We start from the raw sequence: 15,566 nt of genomic DNA, 5'->3' as shown, positions 1-15,566 counted from the left end.
AGCTATACCTAATAAATTCCCTGTAACCTACCTTACCCCTCTATTGTCAACCCATGTATGTTTTTTTTTTTTTTTTTTTTTTTTCAAATCAACGCTGTTTTAATGTAATTTTCTGTAATAATTTGTAATTGTATTTGTGCTATTTTTTCAACAATGTTCCCCCCTCTTTTACCTCTATTTTTATTTGTACTCAATGCATTTTTTTCTTTTTACCCATTAGTTTTAAGCTTTAGTCAGTAGTGTTTTTTCCTGCCCGAAACGCTTTGCGTAATAGTGGCTTTAGACATTGTATGTACTAGCTCTATCTATAAAGCCAACAAACTTTGTAAAATCTCTTTATGTATGTACCTTTGCCTAAATAAAAATTATTATTATTATTACTTCTCAGCCTACTATGCAAGGCCCGATTTGCCTAATAAGCCAAGTTTCCCTGAAATAATATATTTTCTCTAATTTTTTTTCTTAAGAAATGATAAAGCTACCCATTTCATTATATATGGGGTCAATTTTTTTTATTGGAGTTAAAATTAACGTAGATATATGACCGAACCTAACCAACCCTACCTAAGCTAACCTAACCTATCTCTATAGGTTAGGTTAGGTTAGGTAGCTGAAAAAGTTAGGTTAGGTTAGGTTAGGTAGGTTAGTAGTCGAGAAACAAATAATTCATGAAAACTTGGCTTATTAGGCAAATTGGGCCTTACATAGTAGGCTGAGAAGTGCGTTCTGGCTACTAGGTAGGACATATATATATATATATATATATATATATATATATATATATATATATATATATATATATATATATATATATATATATATATATATATATATATATATATGTCGTACCTAGTAGCCAGAATGCACTTCTCAGCCTACTATGCAAGGCTCAATTTGCCTAATAAGCCAAGTTTTCATGAATTATTTGTTTTTCGACTACCTAACCTACCTAACCTAACCTAACCTAACTTTTTCGGCTACCTAACCTAACCTAACCTATAAAGATAGGTTAGGTTAGGTTAGGTAGGGTTGGTTAGGTTCGGTCATATATCTACATTAATTTTAACTCCAATAAAAAAAAATTGACCTCATACATAATGAAATGGGTAGCTTTATCATTTCATAAGACAAAAATTAGAGAAAATATATTAATTCAGGAAAACTTGGCTTATTAGGCAAATTGGGCCTTGCATAGTAGGCTGAGAAGTGCGTTCTGGCTACTAAGTACATATATATATATATATATATATATATATATATATATATATATATATATATATATATATATATATATATATATATATATATATATATATATATAGTGGCTTATATATATATATATATATATATATATATATATATATATATATATATATATATATATATATATATATCTATCTTTATAGGTTAGGTTAGGTTAGGTAGCCGAAAAAGTTAGGTAAGGTTAGGTTAGGTAGGTTAGGTAGTCGAAAAACAATTAATTCATGAAAACTTGGCTTATTAGGCAAATCGGGCCTTGAATAGTAGGCTGAGAAGTGAGTTCTGGCTACTAGGTACGACATATATATATATAAAATAAATAAATAAAAGAAAATATATATAAAAAAAATCCAACCTGAAGTTCATGCCTTCTTACCCAACAAAGTCTCATCTGTTTATCAAAGAATTTTTAAATATATTTTCATATATTGATTTATTGGGGTTCTATTACATGGCCAGGAAGAATTTCAGATCCGGATTAACATTAAGACATTTTTTTTGTAGATTTATGTAGAACAATTTCTTTAGTATTTTACCATCCATGTATTTAAAAGCAATTCTGAAGTTAGAAAGTGTAGCATAGGCTCCTCGCACAACATTCTTTATGTGGTCCTCAGGTGATACTTTTCTATCTAGAACCATCCCTAGATCTCTTTTTTTATCAGAATTTTTTAAGGATTTCTCAGATAATTTATAGGTTGTGTGGGGTCTATGTTTTCCTATTCCACATTCCATAACAAGACATTTATTCACATTAAATTCCATTTGCCAAGTGGTGCTCCATACACTTATTTTGTCCAGGTCATCTTGAAGGGCATGACAATCATCTAAGTTTCTTGTTCTTCCTATTATCTTAGCATCATCAGCAAACATGTTCATATAATTCTGTATTCCATCTGGTAGATTGTTTATGTAGACAATGAACATCCCCGGTGCAAGATCTGAGCCCTGTGATACTCCACTTGTAACATTTCTCCAATCTGATACATTCCCTCTGATTACTGCCCTCATTTTCCTATAAGTCAGAAAAGTTTTCATCCATGTTAGAAGCTTACCTGTCACCCCTCCAATATTTTCCAGTTTCCGGAACAACCTCTTTATGTGGAACTCTATCAAAAGCGTTTTTTAGGTCCAGATAGATGCAGTCAACCCAACCAACTCTTTCCTGTAAAATCTCTGTTGCTCGATCAAAGAAACTGAGTAAATTCGATACACCGGATCTTCTAGATCAAAAACCATTCTGTCTCTCTGATATTATATCATTTCTCTCCCAGTGTTCTACCCATTTAGTTTTTGTTATTTTTTTCAATATTTTGACTATTACACTTGTCAATGATACAGGTCTATAATTGAGTGGGTCTTCTCTGCTGTCACTTTTGTAGAGTTGAAGTATTGTGTTTGTGTGTGTAGCATGTGCATTAATTCAAGTAGAGTGGCTGTGTGTTATCTGTAGCCGCAGCTGTAGAGAAACACAATTTTTGTTTAATGAGGATATATATTTTATTCAGGTTTTCCTTATTTTCAGTTCACATTCATGAAAATCAAAATAGGAAGATCAGGGAAGCGAAAGAAAAGAATGCAGAGCAAGAGGATAAGTCCTTGAAAGAGGGGCCTCGTAGCCTGGTGGATAGTGCGCAGGACTCGTAATTCTGTGGCGCGGGTTCGATTCCCGCACGAGGCAGAAACAAATGGGCAAAGTTTCTTTCACCCTGAATGCCCCTGTTACCTAGCAGTAAATAGGTACCTGGGTGTTAGTCAGCTGTCACGGGCTGCTTCCTGGGGGTGGAGGCCTGGTCAAGGACCGGGCCGCGGGGACACTAAAAGCCCCGAAATCAACTCAAGATAACCTCAAGATAACCTAGTTGTGTTTGCAGGGGTTGAGGATTGGCTCTATGGTCCCGTGTTTCAACTGTCAATCAACTGGTGTATATATTCTTGGTCCATTCCTCCAGTTTGTCCAGTTTTAGTTATAAATTTTAAAGATTTAAAAATTGTAAAGTAATATAAACATAATGGTAATTTAAGTAATGAAAACTTATTGGAACTTAAAGTAAAAATGAACTAGAATAATTAATAACAATGGATGACCAATAAAAGTCAAAAAGCAATTATGAAATCTATAAAACGAATAGCTTACTTACTATAATATTATAAGTACACTATAGTTTAATATTAAAGTTACACTAAAACACTAAAACAAAATGAGGTAGATTAAATTGAGATACAATCAGGTACACTGGATGATAAAGTTTATACTAGAGGACACAGGCAAAGCCAGTGTACTATGGAACAAGGAAGTAAAAAAAGAAAAAAAAGAGACAATAATAAAGAAGACCCATTTTTTTTTTTAAGTTAAAACCTTTTGGAAGGAAAGGCACAGCTAAAGTACACATTGGTAGTTAAATGAGGTTATAATTTGAACTCTGGTTATTCAGCAGCTATCCCACAGTCATTCAGGAGAATTGAGGTGAGCTTCAGTTGTTATAAAATAGATTTTTCCAGTGTCAGTCCCCCTAGCTATAATTGTATTATCTCCCACTATACAATGTTTAATTACAGGGGAATTTTTCCAGAAACCCTGCAGTTTAAATAAGAGATTTTGTCTGAACCTGGTCAGACATTTATTCACATTAACGTTTGATTTACTAGAGACTGCAGATTTGAAAAGGTCTGACTTGCGGAAGCAGCTATCTAGTTTAACTCAAATTCTCCTGTTATTTATACCCTCCTGTTGATTTGATACCCACTCTATAAGCTGATTTGATGTCACTAGTTTTGATTGAATATTTTGATCATATCTTGGATATTTTGATCTTTGGGGAATATATTTCAATATTTGGATCATACCTTGGATCATTTGGTCTTGGGGGAAAGACCATCATGCATTCATTCCTTAATTCATGATGGTCTTGGGAGAAGTTTGTGAATGAATGAATGGAGGTTTTGGGGAGGCTTCAAGTGTGCTTTTTGGACCTGGTGAGTCTTTGGTTCCTGTCCCATCTCAAGAATATCTGATCATATATTCAAAGCTATTTTTGTTATTTGGCAGTCTACCAGCTGTCATCTATTTGTTGTGATGTGTTTTGTTAATATATATTTTGTTTAGAACATACTGTATGGAAACCAGGGATACAAATATTGTATAGCTACAAATATAAAAAAAAATTATTTTTAAATAAAAAAAGATAAATAAAATTAAAAAAAAAAAGTACTTGTTATATATTCTCAAATAATTATTATATAAGTGTGCAATGAATTGATGTGTGCTGTATTTGCAGAGCATCGAATCATGTAGATGGTAGGGCAAGTACCTTGAGGTGCTTCCGGGGCTTAGCGTCCCCGCGGCTCGGTCGTCGACCAGGCCTCCTAGTTGCTGGACTGATCAACCAGGCTGTTGGACGTGGCTGCCCGCAGCCTGATGTATGAGTCACAGCCTGGTTGATCAGGTATCCTTTGGAGGTGCTTATCCAGTTCTCTTGAACACTCTGAGGGGTTTGCCAGTTATGCCCCTTATGTGTAGCGGAAGCGTGTTGAACAGTCTCGGGCCTCTGATGTTGATAGAGTTCTCTCTCAGAGTACCTGTTGCACTTCTGCTTTTCAATGGGGGTATTCTGCACATCCTGCCATGTCTTCTGGTCTCATGTGATGTTATTTCTGTGTGCAGGTTTGGGACCAGCCCCTCTAATATTTTCCACGTGTAAATTATTATGTATCTCTTCCGCCTGCGCTCAAGGGAGTACAGATTTAGGCTCTTTAGTCGGTCCCAATAGTTTAGATGTTTTACTTTTTTTACTGAGTAATAATTTTTACTGATGTTTTACTGAGTGGATTCTAGCAGTAAAGGTTCTCTGCATGCTCTCCAGGTCAGCAATTTCTCCAGCTTTGAAAGGGGCTGTCATTGTGCAGCAGTACTCCACTCTAGAGAGCACAAGCGTTTTGAAAAGTATCATCATCGGTATAGCATCTCTAGTGTGAAAAGTTCTTGTTATCCAACCTATCATTTTTCTTGCAGTTGTGACGGCTACTTTATTGTGTTCTTTAAAGGTAAAGTCTTCAGACATGAGTACACTCAGATCCTTTACATTGCCTTTTCGCTCTATGTTATGAATTGCCTGAGTTTTTTTACGTGGTTGCCATTTTTATATTTGCATTTTGTCCATAGCGCATGAGCTGGAACTAATCTTCGTTAAACACCATATTATTTTCTGTAGTCCATAGAAAGACCTTATCTACATCTGATTGGAGGTTTGCTGTGTCCTCTATGTTGCCTACTCTCATGAAGATCCTAGTGTCATCTGCAAAGGATGATAGAGTGCTATAGGTTGTGTTCTTGTCTATGTCCGAAATGAGGATGAGAAAAAGTACTGGAGCAAGCACAGTACCCTGGGGGACTGAGCTCTTCACGGTTCATGGGCTGGATTTTATTTTGTTGACTATTACATATTGTGTTCTGTTAGTCAGGAAATTGTAGATCCATCTGCCTATTTTTCCGGTAATTCCTTTTGAACGCATTTTATGTGCAATAACACCATGGTCATTTATCAAAAGCTTTTGCGAAATCTTTGTAAATTACATCAGCATTTTGTTTGTCTTCCATAGCATCTAATGCCATATCATAGTGGTCCAGCAACTACGACAGGCAAGAGCGCCCTGTTCTGAAACCATGTTGTCCGGGGTTATGCAGATGCTGTGATTACATGTATTTTGTGATTTTACTACTTAGCACTCTCAAAAATTTTTATGATGTGCGATGTTAGTGCTATCGGTCTAATTTTTTGCCTCTGCCTTATTTCCTCCTTAATGAAGTGGTGCTATCTCTGCTGTTTTTTGTATATCAGGGATAACGCCAGTATCTAGGCTTTGTCTCCACATAATGTGGAGGGCCTGTGATAGTGGTTTTTTACAGTTCTCAATTAAGTTATGATCTGAGTAACAGGTATTTGTAATCATTATGTTCCTGATCAATTCATCATTATTAGTGAAAATGAGGTCCAGCGTGTTCTCCTTCCTAGTTGGTTCTACTATTTGCTGGTTTAAGGCAAACCTGTTGCACATCCGTAGCAGGTCATTTGCATATGCCTGTTCATTTAGGCTACTTCCTGGTATTCTTTCTGATATTACTGTATTAGCCAGGTGCTTCCATTTCAGGTGCCGTAAGTTGAAGTCCCCAAGCAGGATGATGTTCGGAGCTGGATTTGTGAGGTTTTCCAAGCAGTGTTTTATTTTCATTAGTTGGTCTTTAAACTGCTGAGGGTTTACCTCCGGTGACTTATATACAAGGACAATAAGTACATTTAGGATCTCTATTTTGATTATCAGCACTTCCATCATATCATTTGAGGTGTTTAGGAGCTCAGTACAGATGAATGTGTCTTTGATGTAGAGGCTGACCCCACCCTGAAGCCGGTGTTTCCTATCACACATGAAAAGATTTTACTTCTGAGATCCATATTTCACCATCATGGTAGTCCTTTGTGTGGGTTTCTGTTAGGGCTGCAAACACTGCATTTGCCTCATGAAGGAGACCATCTATAAAGTGAACTTTGTTGGATTTGCGTGTTTTTATACCCTGGATGTTGGCAAATATAAATGATGTTATCGTGTTAGTGGAAGTGCTGGATGCCTTACTTCGTGATAATATCTGAGGCTCTGGTAAGACGGCCACTGTGTTTGCGTCCTCTCTAGCATTTGACCGAGTTGGTGGTAGAGTCTGGACATTTTTAGCCATTCTTCTCCTCCTCCTCTTGCTAAAAAATTATCCCGGTCGATGGAGTAGTGGGTGTCTTTATATTGGTAGTGTTGCTACCACGTGTCGCACTCTTAATTTGTTTTGTTCACTTGTTAGATTGCATTACTTGCATTTTCCCACTAGTTATCTTACAGTAGAGGTGTCTAGTTTCTGCGTCTGGGCACTAGTTACCTGAGTACATTACACCTGCTTGATGGGGTTCTGGGAGTTCTTCTACTTCCCAAGCCCGGCCCGAGGCCAGGCTCAACTTGTGAGTGTTTGGTCCACCAGGCTGTTGCTTGGAGCGGCTCGCAGGGCCACATACCCACCACAGCTCGGCTGATCTGGAACTTCTCTTAGAAAACAGTCCAGTTTTCTCTTGAAGATGTCCACGGTTGTTCCGGCACTATTTCTTATAGTCGCTGGGAGGACGTTGAACAACCACGGACCTCTGATGTTTATACAGTGCTCTGATTGTGCCTATAGCACCTCTACACTATTTGGAAGAATACACACACAGTGGGTACTGGGGTGGGCCTACCTCCAAATGGCCCCTTGGTAAAAGTAAACCAATTTTAACTCAAATAATCTATGCTAGGATTCTTGGAAACCATTGTGGCACTACAATTGCCCTTCTTGGTCTCTGTCTACCGATTGTTGTAATGCCTGATGGCCTCTGTCTACAGACTACTATGGTTCCAAATTTCTGTGATTTTGGTGTTTTGTTTTTTGCAAGAAATATATATTTATTATATATGTTATGTTTTCCACATTTTCAGCACATCAGTGTCTACTTACTGCTGAAGCAAGTACCTTCATCAGGGTTCCCAAAGATCATATCTTAGAAGGGTCGAAGACGTCCATTATTTTGAAGCCATCAAACAGAAAAGAAGAAAGAAATAATTTGAAGATAGTCAAGAAGGAAGATGAATCTGTTGGAAAAGGGCAAGTCATGATGCTTCAGAAAAAAATTACACAATATTTGTCTGATAGCAGATAATAAACTATTTTTTGATAATGTAATTGAGTCAGAGGTGACTCCCATCATCTTACTTCCTTTACAGAAAAATATAATTACTAAAAAAAAAAAAACATTTATGCAAAATATGATTTATTTTTGTAATAAAATCAATAAACTTTAAGTAATTAAGTCAGAGGTGACTCCAATCAATCTTACTTCCTTTACAGAACAATATAATTACTAAAAAAAATCTACTTATGTAAAATATGATTTATTTTTGTAATAAAATCAATAAACTTTATGCAATTAATGTAATTAAGTCAGAGGTGATTCCCATCAATCTTACTTCCTTTACTGAACAATATAATTACAAGACATGGCTACTTCTCACGGCGTTATTAACATGGCCTCTGAAAGCAGCCAGTCAGACGAGGAGGGCGAGTATCTAGAAGTTCTGACAAGGAATAAGAAGAAACGAAGAAGACAGGAGGCAAGGCGTAGTGTGGACAGTAATACACTTAACGGAAACGATAAGAGAATGAAGAACGACGCCGAGACTGATGCAGACAAACGGACGGAACGATGTGAGGAAGGTGAGGGTCAGCGGAGATGGAGGCTTCTCTTCCCTGCCTCATGCACGTTGGCCTATCATCAGAAGCTGCTGTGGACCGTCAAACTCGGAAGAGAACACCGCAAGTTCGAGCCCCTGCTGAAGGAAGGTGTAAACAGACCTTACTTAACGGTAGGTTCTATGGAGGCAGTGACGTTTCTTAGCCAGCAAGGATACGATGGAATTCTTATGGAAATACCGGAGGGGAACGAGAAGCTGACGAAGGTAATTATCTATAAATACCCTCAGATTCTGGACCCCGAGTTTATACTCGACGACCAACGATTTGTGTGGGCCAAGCGTCACCTTATTAAAGGTGAAGCTAGGAGTCAGGTGGTGGCTCTAGTGAGAGGCGACGTACCCGAGAAAGTGTTCATCACCGGGGCTGGCTACAGGCATGTAGCAAAGTATGTGGAAGAGCCCATAATATGCCTGAAATGCTGCAGATGGGGGCATAAATCCTGGAGCTGTCAAAATGATCCACGATGTCGTTTCTGCGGAAAGTCTCACCTCTCTACTGTGTGTAGAAACAGACTGAATCTGGGTGAGAAAATAGTTCCCAGATGCTGCAACTGTGGAGGTGTTCACAATGCGAGCTCGGCTGTGTGTAGCAAGAGGCCGAGTATGGCTGTTCTCCGGCCGGTGAATGTCACAGAGCAAGCAAGAGCTCTTACCCAGACACCGGGAGCACAGAAAAACAGTCTGCCCCAAACAGTGCCAGTGAACCGGACGAATGCGTGGGTAAAGGAGTCACCTTTACTTAGGCAGGCTCCAGCAACAAGCAGCCACGCCACCACTCAGGACTCCGGCAGTGACAGTGTAACGGTGAGTGAAGTGGCTACTGTGGCTCAGAGAGAGGGTCATAATGATATGGTCAAGGAAGTGTGGGCTGAACTTAAAAAAGTTGGTGAGTTCCTCCAAAATCTGGGGCAGAGAATCGAGTCCATCGAGGCTAAATTAAACGTTCAGGAGGTCAAGGAAAATCACAAAACGGTGAAGGATAGTCAGGATATAGTGGTTGAGGACAAAAATGAAATATTGAGTGATGAAATGAAGGAAAGTGAAGTGTGTGTGAATGATGATAGTCGTAGGGAAAGGAAGAACCCTATAATTACACATAAAATGAAAGAATCATTTGGGCCAATAATGGACGTCTCAGGGCTGAAAAAATCTCTTGAGAATCGCAATGTCGCTTTTACTGGTGAACTTGGGAGGAGGTGGGAGATGTTATACAAGGTATGGCTATCATTTAGTGAACTTATTGGGGATGACTTAGGCAATGAATTGATTAATAATGGATCACCCTAGACTGAAAGTGTTGTCATGGAATGTTAATGGTTTGAGAAACAGGGTTACAGACGTTCATTGTTATGTGATGGGAAATGATATTGATGTTGTAGCTCTCCAAGAGACAGGGGATAGGAATGAAGGATTATTGAAATTAAATGGCTATAAAGGGTTTCACCTCTTCGCTGCAAATAACATCAGAGGCACGTCGATTTATGTTAAGAACTCCATACCAGCAGAGTTAGTAGAACCGCCATCAAAAACGCAAGGTATAGAGAGTGTCTGTGTTAAATTATCATTAAGGGAAGGGGAATTTATTGTAGTTAATTTGTATGTATCCAGGAACTGCTTCGACGCTAACTATTTACCTGACTGCATTTATACTAATCCTTCACTGGTCATTGGGGACCTTAATGCTCGGCACACAAGCCTTGGGACAGTAGGTAGTATTAATACTAATGGGGTCAAGTGGTTACAGTTTCTACAAGATCATCCAGATACCTGTCTCTTGGGAAACAATGAACCAACTCACATCAGGGGAGGACGGCTTGACTATGCCTGCGTTTTAAACTCTCAGGGGATTATGGGGGAGGCTCGGGTTGTTCGGGAACTACTTAGTGACCACTTTGCCTTGAACGTTGAATTACCACTGGGGAAAAAACAAGTCCACTTTCAAAGGAAAAGGCTAAATATTAATAAAGATATGAAAAATTACTTTATTCAAAATATGGGAGATTGGTATCAACATTACACGCCGCTCTGCGTTGATAGTTTTTACGAGGACATGGTCGAGAACATAGAGAAATTAGTACAGAGGGAAAATAACGGGGGCAGGGGAAGCAAGACGCACGGACCTAAGAAATTTAAATATTCCAATGATCAGCAAGTCAAGGGATGGGAGAGAATGCTACGGAGTGCGCATAAAGCATGGTTAAAAAATGGAATGAGGGATGAAGAGAAAAATACAATGTTGGAAGTGGCTAGGGAATGCAATCAGGTGAGGAAGGAGGCGCGGGACAGATACTGGCAAGACTTTGCTCAGTCCATTGGTAATACTAAGAACCTTAAAGACATATGGAGAGCAGTAAATAAAGTCAGGGGTTGTAAGACCAAATTCATTGCTCACTCAGATCCAGGGAAAGTTGCTAATGAGTTAGTAGATAAATGGGCAAGTGCTGCTGGTATGGAGTCCTTACCTGCAGACACGAGAGTCACCATTGAGTCATGGGAAAATATTAGAAATGGAGTAACTTTATGTGCCTTAAATACAAGATCTATAACATGCACTGAGATAACCCACGATGAGCTACTGGATGCTATAAAAAGTGGCAGTTCCACTGCTCCGGGAAAAGATGGAGTAACGTATGACATACTTAATTATTTAGCCGGTATGAAACCTAATCCCTTACTTGATTTGTTTAATATGAGTTATAGAGAGGGAAAGTTACCAAGAAAATGGAAAGAGGCTGTCATCATTCCTATCCCTAAGTCAAACGGTGGCTACAGACCTGTCTCCTTAATATCCTGCTTTTGTAAAATGATGGAAAGGATTTTGTTAAATAGGCTACTCTACCTTGTAGGTGATAACATGTCCAGTAATCTCTTTGGTTTTATCAAAGGCAAAAGTACTGCGGATTGTCTCTTAAAGTGCTTGTCTAATGTGGATGACAATTGTAGAGTTTTTGTTGATCTACAAGGAGCGTTTGATAAAGCCAATGGGGAAGTAATCTTATACGAATTAGCCAATCTGGGAATAACAGGGAGATTGCTACACTGGATAAGGGATTATCTACAAGGCAGAAAAGGTCAGGTGTATTACCAGGGATACATGTCTGAGGAACGGAGGTTTCAGTTAGGTACCCCACAAGGGGGAGTATTAAGTCCCACCTTATTCAATGTATTAATGAACAGATTAGCATCAGAGATGTATCCTCCAGGGGTCACGACGATCATATATGCTGATGACATTCTTATACAAGGCACTTCTGGGAACAAAATTCAAGATGCTCTTAACATACTTGGTACAACCTGTCACAAGTTAGGCTTAGTTATAAATGCAGATAAAACCAAATACGAGTATAGGAAACGAAGAAATATAACACTTACTCTAAATGGTGTGGAACTGAGCCGTGTACAGAAGTACAAGTATCTGGGCATGTATGTTGGATACACATGTGAGAGTAAAAATGCTGAAATAAATCATATCAGCACCTTATGTAAAGCCCGTCTGCATCCTCTAAAAGCACTGGCTTTTTCTGGTAAAGGTGTTGGGGTACCTATCTTGCGGATGTTATACATAAGCACTGTTCGATCCCTGATAGACTACGCAGCACCCGTATTGTCTTACACAGGCCAAGGCAGAATTCAAAAAATAGAGCTGATACAGAACGAGGCTATGAGGATTATTCTTGGATGTCAAAGAAATGCAATGATCGAAATAATGAGAATGGAATTAAATTTACAGAGTGTGTGTGATAGAGTCCGTGACATTAACACTAGAGTATCTATTCGTTTCATGCGGAGAAAAGGAGGGGATAAGCTGTTTGAGAGCGTTCAGACCTGCTTGAGTGACGTACACACTTCCAGGAAACTGAGGGAGACACTCTATACGAGAGGATTAGCTCATGACCTCAGGGAATACGACGTACTTGACTGCTGTAAACCCTCTCGACAATGTAATATGTCTGCTCCCTGGAAAGTACAGAAAATAGACGTCGAAATTGTACCCCTCAAGGTGAAAAAGATTCATCATGAACCGGGACAATTACGGTGTTTGTATGGAAGCATGATATCTCGGTTACCAAGAGGCAACAGTTTACATGTATATTGCGACGGATCGGTGGCGGAAGATGGCAGGGCAGGGTGTGGTGTCCTAATAAGGGATTATACGGAGTTTGGGACTGTGGACAGGATAATTGAACTCCGGCTTAGTAATTATATATCATCCACACAAGCTGAACTGCAGGCCATTCTGGCGTGTTTGGAGGAAGTACGTCATGACGACAAAAATGTTTTTGTATTTGTCGATAGCCGAGGAGCACTGGAGTCCTTAAACAGTCGAAACCCAGTCTTCATGTCTATAGTGGAGGACTGTAAGAGAAGAATAACTGAGATACAGCTGAAAGGTTATAGTGTGAAATTCATGTGGATTCCGTCTCATGTTGGAATAGTGCTCAACGAGGTGGCGGATGACTTGGCCAAACGTGCCACATCAAAACCACAAGTTGACATTGAATGTGAATTCACAATGAGACAAATAAGAAGCAAAATCAGAAATATTCAGGCACAGGCGGGAGTGGAGAGGAGAGAGATAATGTATGAGAGAAGTCAAACCATGCAACACTACATGTATGTGAGTCAAAACACCCATTTCACTTATGGTAAAAGGAGAAATGCTTGGAGTGACTCTGTGTACATGCGGCTCAGGCTTGGGTACAAATATTACTGGGAATATGGGATAGATGTTCATGGTAATGACACGAAGTGTAAACTATGTGGTATGTTAAGGTCTCACACCCTTGCCCATTATATTCTTGATTGTCCGTTGATTAATGTATATAGAAACACTGAGATAAGGACTGTTCCTGAACAAATAGCCTGGATGTGTCACAACGGAAAGGTTGATGATATTCTTGAGAGATATAAGAATTTTGCACCAAGATTGTAATATTTTGTTGAATTATCTGCAGGTGTCTTGCAAATTGTCTATACAGTATACCTAGGTCATAAAAGTATTTGTGTGTACGTCTGATACCATACTACTTGTGAGGGAGGAAATGTATATTTTTACCTCTCAGAATGTTTGGTAATGTGTTTATTTGTGATGTGTGTCTATGTATATATTAACACGTTGTACTGAACGGGGTGAGAATAGCTTGAGCTACCTCATCCCTTTGTGTGTATTTTACCTCAATAAACTTATTTCAATTTCAATTTCAATTTCAATATAATTACCACAAAAAAAAATCTATGTAAAATATGATTTATTTTTTTAATAAAATCAATAAACTTTATGTAATTAAGTCAAAGGTGACTCCCATCAATCTTACTTCCTTTACAGAACAATATAATTTCTAAGAAAAAATTCCTAAGTATTTATGTAACATATATTTTTTTAATAAAATCAATAAACGTGTGTTTAAAGTCAGTAGTCCATATATTAATTTATCAATCCATCCTTGTGCAGTATGTGCAGTACCACAGCCTGGCTGATCCGGAACTTCTCTCAGAAGTTCCTGTTGCACCTCTGCTTTTCAACGGAGGTTGAAAACCCGTCCTTGACTCAAGTCCATTACATTCAGCGGTCGACCCCACAGACGCATTCATAAATTTTAACATGCTGTTCATTCAAAACGGGAATTTTCTCAGGTATAAATTAATATTATAATATATTGGCATATTGTGTATATATAGGCATAGGATAGGTTAGGTCAGGTGTTTAGGTTCTGTTAGCGTTTATTTGTATTTGTAGTACGTGGGTGAAGCATTTATAGTGTTGTCATTCGAACAAAATTCGTCAGTGAAGCACTTGTTCCGGATATGTTCGAACGTCAGCGGTTGTGAGTCGTGTGTAAACCGCTTTTCATTCATAAACGGGGTTTGGCGGGTGCATGGAATCACTTTTGGATCATTGTTTGGAGGACGGGCTGAACAATGTTAAGTTGCACGATAAAAGGGCAGCAAACACACTTAATGAATACTTTACATCAGTGTTCACACTAGAAAGCTTGAATGACATCCCATCACCCACGCAAATGTTTGTCGGAGGTAAAGAGAAGGAATTAAGGGAAATACCAATTACACGCTACACAATCAGGAAGAGCATTGACAAACTAAAAGACTCAAAAGCCCAAAGTGTGAATGTATTTCAGTCCCAAGTCGTAAAGGACATGAACTGGCAAATTCACTATGTTTGTCAGTGAAACTCCTTTTCAGAAAATCCCTGGACCATGGAATAGTTGAAGGTGATAATGAGACCTTACTAAGTGATCTAAATGAACTTCAAAAATGGTCAGATGACTGACAAATGCTTTTTAATGTCGATAAATGCTAGCCCTTACATGTGGGCCACAACAATCCACTTCAGAACTACCAAATTGACAGCACTACCTCACAGCAGATAGATAAAGGAAAGGGCGTTTGAGTCAGAATGCATCATTTCGCCTTCTCGCCATGCCCTGTGGCTGGGGGGATTGGTGCCCTGAAGCTACATAAACACCCTATACCCCCCCCCCCCCCCCGAAGTGGCAAGGGGAGTTAGGGGACAATAATATTGCTCAACAAGTGGAAGATGTAATTAAAAAAAATCATACCAGAGCTTAGTCATCTCTCGTATCAGGAATGGATGAGGGCCACTAGGGTAACAACACTGCAGACCAGGCATGACAGGGCGGATCTCATAGAAACCCATAAAATACTAAATTTGGAGGATGTCAATCCAGACAGTTTTTTCAAAAGGTCAGACGTAACACTAACGAGGAGCAACGAGTTCAACCTCAAGAAACCACAATGTCGGACAGAAAACCAAAGATGCTTTCACCCATAGGGTTGTAAACCCGTGGAATCGCCTACCCGCACATGGCATAACTCTGCTTGGTCTACAAAATGCTGTAGCGAGTAATCCTTATACTCCCTACATTATCTTAATAGCATAACTAATTAGCACTAATTACAGAAGCTACAATCCTTTCCCCAATTACAGGTAATACTCTTCTCAGCTT

The sequence above is a fragment of the Procambarus clarkii genome, chromosome 70 (genome assembly GCF_040958095.1).
Source record: "Procambarus clarkii isolate CNS0578487 chromosome 70, FALCON_Pclarkii_2.0, whole genome shotgun sequence".
Classification (NCBI taxonomy): Eukaryota; Metazoa; Arthropoda; class Malacostraca; order Decapoda; family Cambaridae; genus Procambarus; species Procambarus clarkii.
Note: the sequence above shows the minus strand (reverse complement) of the source record.